Source organism: Lissotriton helveticus, chromosome 6, assembly GCF_964261635.1.
Source record: "Lissotriton helveticus chromosome 6, aLisHel1.1, whole genome shotgun sequence".
Taxonomy (NCBI): Eukaryota; Metazoa; Chordata; class Amphibia; order Caudata; family Salamandridae; genus Lissotriton; species Lissotriton helveticus.
Window position 1 is genome coordinate 1,488,542,005 of NC_136067.1, and position 12,460 is coordinate 1,488,554,464.

The 12,460-nt window shown below is 44.4% G+C and overlaps 1 protein-coding gene and 1 long non-coding RNA gene across 2 annotated transcripts in view; both read right to left on the reverse strand.

Annotated features, from left to right (window-relative positions):
• The window catches only part of RYR2 (ryanodine receptor 2), a 3,071,198-nt gene that overhangs the window by 298,341 nt on the left and 2,760,397 nt on the right, over positions 1-12,460 (reverse strand). The gene's annotated exons all lie outside the window — the stretch shown is intronic.
• LOC144763568 (uncharacterized) lies at positions 7,138-7,765 on the reverse strand. Its single transcript, XR_013596234.1, has 3 exons — positions 7,718-7,765; positions 7,314-7,446; positions 7,138-7,228 (listed from the first exon to the last, which is right to left on the reverse strand). It is a non-coding gene; the product is annotated as an uncharacterized LOC144763568 (long non-coding RNA).

Genomic DNA, 12,460 nt, shown 5'->3' on the forward strand with positions numbered 1-12,460 from the left:
TCACATGATGGGACGAAAACATAGTATTGTCTATTGTGTGGATGTTGGGACCTCCATGTGTCTGTGAGCCCAAGAGTATCAGCAAACCGTGCTAGTGGGGTGGTACCCTCTGTTCTCTCGCCGTTCACTGACCGGTCTGATGATGTACGCATAACATCATTAAAATCTCCCCCTATCATGTGGAAGGATGTGGGGGTCTCTAGGACGATGTCTGCCACTTTGAGCAGTACAAGGGATAGTAGTCTGGGCTGGGCAGTGCATAGACACAGATGAGCATAAGCCTACGTCTATCCCAGGTATCCATCACCACCACATATCTGCCATCAGGTTATACCCATTTATGAGTTATTTAAAACAGGAGCATTTTTTTATCAAGACTGAAACCTCTCTGGACCCGGATGTGAAGCCAGTGTGTGCCAACACTATGTACATTCCTCTCCCGGAATGCTGCAAGCAGGCCTATTCATGCCTGAAACTTGGAATACGCCAGAGAGCGCCAGAGAGGTGAACGAGCGAACGCCATTCTGAGTTGAATTTTACAGCGCTAAGCAACACGGCTGACCAGCATTACCACCGATCCTTCCCGCCGCTGTGGGGAAATCGCTGCCTGAACCCTCTGCCTGAACCCTCTGCCTGAGTCCCCTGCCGGAGTTTGTTGAACTACTGGAGCTGCCTGTGGAAGCCTGCGGGGGAGCTCACCCGCTCACGCCTCCCGTTCCTGTATCCACTCTGCACTCGCTCACCCGCTCACCGGGATCACTGAGCCGCAGAGGCTCACGGCAGTATCTCCTTCTCCAAGGCTCCTGCGCATAGGAAGCTGCGCACAGTTGAGCCGCGCGAGCCAATGGGGTGAGGGGGTCTGCTCCAGCCCCGGGCTCCGGTCTCGGCCCGGCTCAGTCCGGCTCATCACGGCTCGTCACGGGTTGGCCCTGCAAGCTTAGGGCTGAGGGCTCCCTAGCATCTACCTAGCATCTACCTAGCATCTACCACGAGCCTCCTGCGGGGCTATAAGAACAAGTGACTGTCGGATGTTCGTGGGCGCCCAGAGCAACCTGAAAACTCAATTGAGTGCCCTCCTCTGTAACTCTGTGACTCGGGGGGTGTTACAGCAGCAGTACCAGACGAGTGGCAGACGAGTCTGGGACCGGTACTGGAACTGGAACCGGAAACCGGGTGACGGGCGTCAGGAAGGGGAGGGGGAGGCGTGTCGCAACTCACACTAACCATGGAACCACACTGAGCCCCGCTGAGTCCCACGGAGACACCGGCTGTGACCCACGGAAAAGGCAGCAGGGGTTGTGAACCTTTCATAACACTACAGCGGGAGACCAGCAAACCACCAGCTAAAAGGGGAGGTTAGTGGTTTCTCTTAAACCCCCCCACATACTGACTTTCCATCACGTTCCACTTCCATCTTGCCCCAGACCAAAAACTGCAAGTCATTAAACTACCACAGGCTGTTACAGCTTCATCAGTTCTCTGTGGCTCGCTAACTTACCAACCCGGACGGAACGATTTATGTCCCACCCTGCCAGCTAGCCGTGCTAGCCGTGACCCAGGTGCTCAGGTCATGCCTGCAAGCCAGGCCCCTAGACCCTAGTCCTCCAGCCTCAGCCTCAGCCTCACCCTCAGCCTTGGCCTCAAGCCTCAATCTCAGTCCTTGGGGCTTAGCTTAGCGAGCAAAGTCTTTGCGCAGTAAGTTGGGCAGCAAGCAAGGACAAAGTCAAGCATCTCATAGAATACCCAGCACCACTACAATCTGACCCCCTATTTCCCTTACACCACTGGGAGAGGTGCGCAACTACCTTTGACAGCACCGTAGAGGCTCAGCAAATTCAACATGAGGTCAGGCAAGAAAAGGGTCCACCTGGAAAGTAAGCCGAAACTCAAATCAAAAACTAAGTCAAGGGCAAAGCTGGGGTCCACATCAAGCATCAGCGAAACAGAAAACATCAAAGAAGTTAGCGGGAGTTGTGCAGCGACTCAAGGAGAACCTGGAGAACCTCGAATATCCATTGATGGAGTCTCGCCAGCTGCGATCTCTCGTCCCAACCTACGACAGCCAAAAATTACATCAAAATTTAACTTCATGAAAGATCCTTTTTCCACTATTTTCTCGTCCAGTGGGAAAATTCAGGGCCTACAGGATACACTTCTTCCCCAACCCCGGGGGGAGCCGCCTTTTGTTCAACCTCCGCAGCAAGCCAGCTGTACTTCATCTCACTCGCCCACATTGGTCAGTCAACCGGCTTTGAGTCCAGTGATAGCAGGGGCAACTGGGGCCCTGCCCGATCACGAGTTCTCCAACAAGGCCACTTGCAGACCATCACCTTTGCCAGCAGGAGACTGGGGGGCAACATCTGTCTCCCATCTACCTTCCTCTGTCACGGCGCCAAACGCCACCCTGGTACCAGCAGCCTTATCCCCATGTGCACCAAGTCAGACACATAATCGGTTCACGCACAATTCCTTCACCAGCAGCGGTGTGGAGTTCAATCAACGGCACGAAGCCCTGAGCAGCGATGACACAGGCAACCCAAACAACTTGCCGACTGTAGATAAAAGCCATCCGGCCCCAACGGACAATATAAGATCCCACTCACAGTTACCAGAAGGTGCAGTAAAAGACCAGTGCACCAACCCGGGCGGAACAGCCTCTCACGTAGCACATGGCAATTTGTTCCTCTCCTCCTCCAAATGCCATCAAGCCACCCCTCAACGCGAAAGGGCGGCGTCAGCTGAAAAGGAAAGGCCGGTATAAACCAACATTAATAAGTATACCAGAAGTCTACCCACTTTTTCAACCAAGAAAAAAATCTGAACAGCTGGCCGGGAGTCCTAACGCAGTAAGCCGTACCAAAAAGGATCCACTACCTATGGCCCCCGGACTTTCCCCCAATGGGGTACCTGCAAAAGCAAGTTATACTGCTTCCACGTTGGAGGATGGCAGAGTTTTATCCGACGGTAGAACCGTATCCCAACACAAGTCCGACAAACATTGTCTCTGCAATGTGACTAAGGAAAGCCCCTTTATGCTACCTCAGACATCTGATCCTGTAACAGTACAACCAACTCAAAACTCGGATCGTGCACGAGACGACTCATCCATGCCCACCTGTGCAAGCTTCCGTCCCCAAGAGCTGGCGGACCCATGGCTCTCGAGCCCTCAAACTAAGTCTTTACCCACCACAGCTAGTATTATCACAGATTTTACAGTGCCCGTTTCAGCAACTTTCACCTTTGGAGAGAATCCTATTGGAATCCTGCCTCACTAAGACCGCAACAATTTAAATCCTCAAGCCCCGAATAATCAGCTAATCCCTCCGCTGTATTATCCAAAGGATCACTGTACCAGCATCCTCTTTATTCCTGAGTACCAATCGAAGGGCCCATTTGACATCCTGAATAGAGGGAACTTACTACTGCTACTCAGGACCATACCAGCACTTAAGGACTTATCTTCAGCAGACCATCTGTCCATAGAATTCATTAGAACAGACAGATTGGATGGGAATGAGGCGACAAAAGCTATATGGACTTCTCCTGAAATTGTCAACAAAATCTTTAAGGAGCAAGACCTCCTTAAAGTATGGGGGACCAACATAGCTGCCCACCACAACACAGGATACCCGCTGCCCCTGCTTGAGAGGCCCCAACAGCGCCCCAATACAATCGCAATGACACGGTCCGTGCTGAAGGGAGCATTGGGTCCCTCTGCTACAGTAGTGCAGGCGTCACCCATGGTAAACAGTTCAAGGCTTGCAAATACGCACCGTACGATGGAACATCGGCTCATCAGGATATGCAATTCGCAAGCTAACCACCAATGACAAGGATACCGAACAGAGAAAGATCTGAGTATGGACGCATCGCACATGGATCTATGCTCATGGAATATCAACGGGCTCTACAACAAAGTAGCGGACACTGACTTTTTACAATATGTCAAATCGTTTGACATCATCCTCCTTCAGGAAACTTGGCTGGAAGAGCCGATTCATCTAGAGGGCTATACCTGCCATCATACCCCAGCCACAAGGAAAAGTAAGTTTGGTCGTCTGTCAGGAGGCCTAGCAACCTATCTTAAAATATCAACGATTGGCTATGCCCGGGCACTCAGCTCAAACTCCTTGGCCATAAACACAGTGGAGCTACTACTTAACTTCGGAGGCAAGAAGAAAGAGCTACAGCTGACCAACACCTACATCAACCCTAAAATTAAGAGACAGGAGGGGAATATCCTGAAGGACCATTTACATAACGTTATGACTACTCGAACATCACCAAACCTAATTTTGTCTGGAGACTTTAACTAATGCATTTTAGGGTCTTCTGTTAACAGTGACATTCAGGCCCAGTTGTTCCATTGGAATATACCAACCCAAGCAGTTAACAGCCAATGCAAGTCATCTAAGGTTGCAAAGGCACTACTGGAAGACCTAGAACACATGGGCCTGAGGGTCTTAAACGGAAGATTCGCAGAGGATTCACCATCTGTGCCCTCATTCACCTTAGGCAAGATCACCTCTTCAATTGATTATACGTTAGTGTCCCTTACGTTATTTCATTACGTTGTGGGCTACAATTTAGGAGATAAGGGTGACAGTGATCATCGCCCTCAAGAAGTCAGTCTAGGGGCTCTCCCTGATGATATTCATTTGAACGTAACAGGTCCACAGGATAGTCACTCCATTAATCTCAAGTGCATCAAAACGTCAGTAGCAAATACTGCTGAGGTACTTCAAGCTGCAAAAACTCTATTGAGCACTTCAAACTATCCTTCCGGCAACACAGTAACAGGTTGGGAACAATTCACGATGGAGTTTGCAAACAACTATGCAACAACCGTACGGCATCTTTCACCGCCAGCACATCGTGACACAAGGAAGATCTCGAGCACCCAGAAACTGGCTATGAAATCACATAAAAAAGCGATCAATAAATCTTAAAGACAGCTGAAGAAAATCCCGGGGGATGGAATTCTTTTAGCAGAGATTCACAAACATCGTGCGGATCTAAAAAAACTGAAATGGGCAATTAAAATAACATATGAAGCAGACTTTTGGGCCAAACTTCACTACGCATCCAAGGGCAATAACAGCGCCCAGTTCTGGTCGATCATAAACAAATTGTTAAACCCGAAAAACAATGGTATAACATCTTACATAACAAAATCGTCTTGGGAATCATTTCTCGATGAACATTTCAATCATGAGGACGGCAAAACAAGGGTGCTTTACAATCTTCTGGAGGGCTGAAAACTTCAAATAAGCTCAGCACGAGAAGACGTCATTTTGGTACCCTCCGCGGCCCAAATCATTAAATTAATTTCCAAAGGCAGAAAAGACGGCGCAGCTGGTCCAAACGGTATTCCTCCGGCCGTTTTCAAACTTGAACCAGAATACTGGGCTGACAACTTGATCCCCCTCTATTCATCCATCAATAACTCTGGGCGCCTTCCCGTTTCATGGAAGGGCTCAATCATCTCACCGATTTATAAGGCGGGGACAAACTCCTTCCAAAAAACTACCGCCTGATTGCACTTCTTGATTTTGAGGCAAAATATTTTGCTGGTCTTCTACTGAACCAGCTGCGAGATTGGGCTGCAAACCAAAGCTTAATACCATCTAGTCAAACGGGGTTTTGCAAAGACATGAGGACAACAACCAACCTGGTGGCCATCTCATTGCTCATTGACAAGGCTAGGGTGACCAAGCAGGCTCTCCACCTCTGCTTTGTTGACCTTAAGGCGGCCTTCGACAATGTCAACCGTGAAATCCTCTGGCGAAAATTGGCCTCCTGGGGGATTCGTCGCCTCTACTAAGCCTACTGATCGAATTACACACGATCACGTGGGTCCAGGTAAAGCTTGGGAACGGCTCGCACCTCTCTAGGCCTATTTCTACCACAAAGGGCCTAAAGCAGGGGTGCGTGTTAGCTCCAATTATTTTCAATCTATTTACAGCTGACCTGCCACCCGCCCTAGAGGCCTGTAATTCCCATGCTCCCCGGTTAGGAGGCAAAGGGCTGCCCAGCATTTCCTACGCAGACGATGTGGTTTTGATTAGCCACACGAAAGTTGGTCTTCAGAATCTTATTAACACGCTTCATGGTTATGCCGTTGAAAACCTATTAGAAGTGAACATCAGCAAGACAAAAGTTCTGTCCATAACTGGGAACAAAAAGTCGCACACTTGGTCGCTTGGCACAGAAGCAATTTCAAACTGCTCTGAATACAAATATCTTGGGATCCAAGTCGACAAAGGCGGCCGCTATTTAAACCAACTAGAGGCCATCAAGAGGAAAGGCATGCTAATAGCCATTTCTCAAAAAAAGAGAGTTTCCCAGGGACCAGAAAGGACTGGGTTAACAATTCGTATTCAAAGAAAAGATTCCTTTCTGTGTATTTATTTCAAAGGGTGACCATGAGGCCTATCCATGTCAATTAGCTGTTTTATTCATTTGCAATTGACGAAGGCAAAAAGTCAAAATTTAAGCTCCAACACTAGGATGATTATACTTTTTACTCAAAGTTTATTTTCATAAAAGGGCATATTTAGGAATTCATTTTAAATACACATTCAATTTTACACTGTGGTGCTCTGGTACAGGTATATATACACTAACTAACAATTCCGTGTTACGGTTTCTATCACAGAATCACCACTTTAAGATATGCACTCAATATTTAAAATACACCAATACAGTAAATCAATAAAAAACTTTTTTTTCACATTAAAAACAGTCCAAAAGTCGACGCGTTTCGGTGCGTTTGTTATGCTTGATGCACCTTCATCAGGACAAGATAAATTAAAAGCAGGTATACTTCTTCTTTCTGAAAAAGTGAATAGAATGCATATAGTTAGTGCGGGATCCCTGTTTTGAGTTTATCCTAGTAGTGGGCTTTTACTTCAAGATTATTTTAATCTATTCTTACTTAAGATTAGAAGAAAAGACGTCCTTCAAGTAATGTTTTGGACGTTTTATTCTTGATTTATCTGGTAGCACGTTCGTAGTCAGTTCACGGCCCTCAGAGATCTGGAATCATAATTGCATTTTAGTTCCTATCACCATTTTATGTACTTTAATAAGGCTTGCGATAATCGCCGTATTGCACTTACTTATATAATTGATTTGTTGCACATTATCAATGGTGCACTATAGATGGTGTCATATCCCAGTGGCGTCTTTCAGTATGACCTCCAGTTAATATTATCGTGACAATACCCTTAAGATGAAGCAAAATCATATAATTAGGATGATGTGCTGTATTTGTGGGATATTAATCTCCAAAAACACATTTTCATACATACCAATAGTATAGGGCTTGTCAGGTTTAACCGCTTTTTCTCATTTGTTTGGCGATCCTGACATCTATTTAAGATGTTGTCATAGGTCTTGTTGGCCAGGAAACATACAAGCTCTTCTCTTTACTTTCTGAGCTGTCTGTGAGGCATAAAGAAGTACACCAGAAGTGTTAAAATCGTTCTAAAGTGCATTGTGTCACTTTTGGGAACTGAGAAGGGGACTTAGACTATTCAGGCAAAAAGGTTTACTTTAAAGCCATATGGAATCGTGTTGCCATTTATTACGCAATCCACATGCAATGTGACCATTTTTCAATATAGGTCGCCATATTGTGACTCGAGGTCTGTTTGGGATATTTAAATCACCCTAACTCTACTTCACGTAGTCGACACAATCAGCGAGTTCTCACCCGTGTTTTTTTTGGCGATTTCTTCGTGTCACTCGTATTGTTGGCCTGGAAACATCCACACTCTCCTCTTTCACTTTCAGAGCTGTTTGTGAGGCATAAAAGAGTGCGTCAGAAGTTTTCTAATTAAAGAGTTATTCAGTACATGATGTCACCTATAGAATCTCAGAAGGGGGCATAAATTGTTCTGGCAAGCAGGTTAACATTAGAATCAACCGGAAACATATTTGCCATTAGTTAAGTACTGGGCATGGAAATGTGACCGATTTAGCTCTGAGTCACCATATCATGTGTAAAAGTTACTCCCTTGCCTTGTGTTAAGCATGAAATTTACCCGCTTTTTTCACTGAGTCACCATAATGTGACTAGAGGTTACTCCTCTACCTGGTTGGGATATTAGAATTACCCTAACTCCGCTTTGCTTTGTAAACAGAGATTAGCGCGTGCTCACCCGTGGTTTTCTGTTGCTTCCTTCGTGTGGCTTGCTTCCGCTGCACTGGAACTGACAACCACTCGGGGGCTGCTGGGTCCTATTTATATTTGAGCTAATTGATTAATTGCACTCGAGCCGAACTTAATTGTGCAATCTTAATCGCTAAAGCGTCTCTAGTCGCCATACTTGTAGTTTTTAAACATTTCTAGGATTTGTGCACCGGATATCGTATCTCTGGCCCGGAAGTATTACCGGATGGCGCGTCACAATGGCCATGCCTGTAGTTTGTTGTTATTAGAAAAAACTACAGAAAACGGCTGATGTTTTGCAAGAGCCGAATATTTATTCACGATGGCTTTAGGTATCCTTGAGCATGCAGGATATGAATAAACATGCGTCTTATGTTTATCTAAACTCTACGATGTAGGCAAGTTTCTTTTATTACGGCAGATTGCTGACGATGGTTGTTAAGTATTGGGTCCTGGTTATTCACCTTTATTATTATTGGTTTAACTTTCAGCTTCCATTCGGCACTCAGCTCCACCTATTTAGCCAGAGTGTACTGGGAACTATATACAGTGAAAAAACCTTGAGGATTGTTTTTCGCACCAAAACGCATATAAATGCCAACTACGTTCCTGACGCCTCACTTTCCTATTCATTAAATGCATCAAAGGGAAGGGGAGTGGCCGGACGGCAAAGGTGGATAAAACGGATGCGAAGCCACATCCTCTTCTAGTTCACTATTACCCAAACACAGGGACACAATATACAATTAATACAAAGAATGTGATGCTGGATAAAGAACACAATGCACTGGATACACTATAATGTCATCCTTCATTTTGGTGCACATGTTAAACAGATGTGATTTCAATCCACCACGAATTCTAAATACTCTGTAATGCAGTCCATTATTCATTTCGGTACATAAGTTGAACAATTATGCTCTTAATCCACCATATGTACTGTCATGCACTCCGTCATCAAAGTTTTTACACATATTGTACAGTTTTTGGTCCCCATACCTTAAATAAAATGTGGTGCCCACCTTTATAGACATTTATTGGACAGTTTTTTAAAGCTATGCAGTTATTCCGTTGTTCACTCAATGTACAATAGAGCAGGGGAGATTTTTATTTCCTTATATTGCTCGGATCTTATGCCATTTTATCTTTGTGCTCTATATGTTTTTAGTATTTGTGGTATCTCTAACAGCATCAATTTAACAGGGACTATCTGATTATTTTATCCCATTCTTCACGGTTGTTAAGCCCTTGATAATATGATTTGAATTTGGACATATAGAACTGTTCTCTCAGTTTGCGCTTTTTAGTAGCATCTCCACCTCTTACAGAGATCTTGATTTTCTCTAAAATGAACCATTTAAGTTCGTCTATTTTATGGTTCTCTGTAGTCCAATGTACGACTAGGGGAGCATTTTTTCGCTGGAGCCTTATCGCTGATCGATGTTCAGTCAGCCTTAAGCGTATTTCTCGTCCTGTCTCTCCTATGTAACATTTGTTACAGGGGCAGAGAATCAGGTATACCACATTTGATGTTCGACAATTGACATGCTCGTTCATCCAGTGGGTGATACCGTTCACTTCCAGTTTATCGGTTTTTATGATGCCTTTGCAATGTGAGCATGACCCGCATGGCAAATTCCCCCTGATAGGAGCATCATTGAGAATGTTTCTCTGTCCATTCTTTTTGGGTTCTTTGTAAGTATGCACTAACTGGTTTCTGATAGTTCTATTGCGTCGAAAGGCATACGTGGGTTTTGCTAACGGTGTTACTCCTGTTTTATTTAGTATTCCCCAATTTTTGTTTATTAAGTTCTTGACTTTGTTGCTAAAGCCATTATAATCGGATACCATGATGATATTATCGCTATGTTGGCTGGTTCTCATAGTAGTCTCAAATAGGCTTTCTCGATTGTAATACTTGGCACGCTTGTAAGCTTGTTTTATCAAGCGTTTGGGGTAACCTCGCAGTGTCAGTTTTTCTTTTAAAGTCTCTGCATGTTTCTCATAGCTTTTTCTGTCACTGCAGTTACGTCTAATTCTTAAGAATTGACTAAAAGGTATTCCATCTTTTTGGCATTTTGGGTGATAACTTGTGTGGTGTAACAGGGTGTTCCTATCCGTGGGTTTTACAAATAGTTCCACATTTAATACTTGATCTTTCTCGTAAATTTTGATGTCCAAAAAATCCACAGCAGATTGGCTTTTGTTGAAAGTGAACTTTAAATTCGGATCCCCACAATTTATCCATTCAAGGAAATGGTCTAGATCCTCTTCGGTGCCATCCCATATGAAAAAAATGTCGTCTATGAATCTAGACCATCCCTTGACATTCTCAAAATAGGGGCACATTTCATTGTATATGTGCTTTGCCTCGAATCTCCCTACGTAAAGGCATGCCAGGCTGGGAGCACATGTGGCTCCCATACTGGTGCCCTTAATTTGACAATAATAGTCTTGCTTGAAAATAAAGATATTGTTCTTAAGGATAATCTCAATACATTCTAGGATAAAAGTGCTTTGAGCATTCAAGTCTCCCAGGTCATTTCTCAGTATATCATCCATAATTTTGACTGTGTCCTCCTGGGGGATATTAGTATACAATGCTTCAATATCCATGCATACTAGCCATTGGGTATCTTTATTAAATCTGAGACCTTCTACCTTAGAGATCATGTGGGTTGTATCTTTTATATAGGACGGCAATTCTGCCACTAATGGCTGAATGAAATGGTCCACATACTTGCTGAGGGGCTCAGTCAAAGATTCCATTCCCGACACTATGGGTCGCATGGGCGGGTCTTCCAAGTTTTTATGAACTTTTGGAAGTCCGTAAAGTGCTGGGACCTTTGGATTTTCATTTATGAGGAAGCGGTATTCTTCCTCACAAATTACATTGTCCTCCTTGGCAAAGTCTACCACAGTTTTAACCTTTTTCTTCAGGTTTTCCCATTCTCTGACACTACTGGGTCTGTAATGCATTTCATTGTTTAGGAGTTTATACATTCTAGTCTCATAGTCTTCTGTACCAAGGATGACTATACTTCCCCCCTTGTCTCCAGATTTTATAGTAATATCATCACAGGATGACAGGGATTTTAATGCTTCCCTTTCTAGTTTGGGTAGGTTATTCTGCGTCCACACTTGTGTGTCCAGTAATTTCTCCAGGCCCGTGGTCACCACTTTTTCAAAAGTATCGACCTCTGGGCCCACCATGCTCGTGTTAGGTGTCCAGTGTGATGGTGGTTTAAGGCCTGATTTATTGATATTTACCCTATTTTGTTTCCCTTCGAAGAACTTCTTTAGCCTGATCTTCCTGAAAAGGTCCCTGACGTCCCTCTCTATATTGAATCTACTACCGGTGGTGCTTGGTGCAAAGCCAAGGCCTTTCTCTAAAACTTTAATTTCATGCACTGTAAGTACTTTATTTGAAAGATTTATAATAGGGGCTTTTTGAGTCAATGGTTCTATTGTGTGCGTTACTGGGTATTCTAGATCTAGTCCCAGTCCTTGTGGCTGCGGGTCCGCATGTATGGTCTCCTCATGGTACCCCCTGTCTGTTGGTTGCCTTGACGTCCCCTCCCCCGTGCTCTGAAACCCCTCTGCTGGCGTCTCTGTTGCTGCCCTAAAAAAGCCGGTTGTTGCTCTCTATTGGTTCCCTGTGCTCCATCTCTTTCCTCTGTTCTATTTCTGGAGTCAAGATTTCTCTCACCATCTGATTCCGAGCTGTTATAAGAGGTATCAGAGAAAGTTACATTTTTCCTGAAGTATCTATTTCTGTTATAGTTGTATTGTTTGCCATTATATTCGGTGGGGGCTGGTTGGTCATAATAATCTTTTTGAGTATATGGGTATACTAGTTCATTTTTGTAGTTAGCTATATCTTTGCGTAACTTATTTGTTTTCTTGTTTATCATATACTCTTGATAGCCGCTGATATCTTCCTTAATCTCGTCTAATATTTTTTTCGCATCTTCCAATGCTGTACTTTCATTGAGTTGTTTCTCTAAGGTTTCTATCTCCTCTCTTTCTATAATAATAATGGCCTGAGCGGTCTCTATTATGAGCAACATCCAGTCGCGACTACATCTGTTCGCGATTAGGGTCCAACTTTCCTTGAACTTCTCGTTAGTCACGAACAGCCCTGGTTCGTTTCTAATTTGAAGTCCAACGGGGATAATCCCCTTCCTACAGTATTGAATAATGAACTCAGAATGTAATTCAGTACGTATCATCTTTTTCTTTAGGTTCCACAGTTTATTCCATTTTTCATCATCCTTTTTGGAT